The following is a 980-nucleotide window of genomic DNA, read 5'->3' as shown; positions in this document are numbered from 1 at the left end:
TATTCTCATCTAATAGACGGTTTAAATTATTTATTTTCCCTGCTTCAGAATTCAGCTTTCTTTGTTAGTTTGTTTTTTCCACAATGTCATTGAGTTTCCTGGCATATGTTCTAGGGTAGCTTGTGCGTTCTCTTCTTTAAACAACAGCTCCCTCAAAAAGTTCTTTTAAGGTCCTCTCATTCTATGATTCAGATATCCTTTACTATCTACTTTTGATTAACAAAGACATCAAAATTAAACAGCATAATTTTTAAAAACTGTTGACACATAACTTGTAGAACCAGAGCTCTGTGAATCAAGCAGAGAATAAGGAAATACCTTCAGTTCATTCGCTTTACTAGTCCAACTATGAGAGTCGTTTTAAAAATGGATATCATAAGCCACACAGTGTTATTTATGTTTTGAGGTGGTTCATTTTCTAAGGTTGTTACCAATTTTAGATATATTTAATACATTGAAAATATTTAAATATCACTTCTTTTCACTACTTATCTAAGTATAGAATCATTAAATTTTTATACATCTCTAAATAATTTACTATCCACAAACTGGTTTACTGGATCAGTATTCAAAACATTTAACCTAAAGTTATATTACAGTGCTCCTAAGACGTGTGCAAAGATTACTGAAAATAAGGTCAAATATATTCTAGGAATACTATTATTTAAAATATATATACTACTAATTCTTGTATAAGAATAAATTCTTAATTGTGCAAAGGCTACATCGCCATCTCACTTTGTCAAAGTCCCCTTCAAGTTCGGATTTTCCTAAACATATTCCAGTTAAGGCAAAATTTTAGAAACTAACCGTGAGTGCTAATAGCCAGTTTAACAGAGAATAGATCAATGAAAGCCAAAAAAAAATAGTTTCCAAAAGGACTGGTTTTCTCCAAGTAACTTGATCTATACATATACACATTTGTGATCATGCATGTATGGATCTACGTTAAGTGCTCGTGATTTCCCATGAATCTACTT

The 980-nt window shown here is 30.9% G+C and overlaps 1 protein-coding gene across 4 annotated transcripts in view; it reads right to left on the bottom strand.

Moving 5' to 3' along the window:
• Positions 1 to 980, bottom strand: part of ERBB4 (erb-b2 receptor tyrosine kinase 4) — a 1210589-nt gene that overhangs the window by 769623 nt on the left and 439986 nt on the right. The window lies entirely within an intron of this gene.

Source organism: Cebus imitator, unplaced genomic scaffold (assembly GCF_001604975.1).
Source record: "Cebus imitator isolate Cc_AM_T3 unplaced genomic scaffold, Cebus_imitator-1.0 Scaffold89, whole genome shotgun sequence".
Lineage (NCBI taxonomy): Eukaryota > Metazoa > Chordata > Mammalia > Primates > Cebidae > Cebus > Cebus imitator.
The sequence above is the reverse complement of the archived record's forward strand: the minus strand, read 5'-3'. Positions and strand labels throughout refer to the sequence as shown.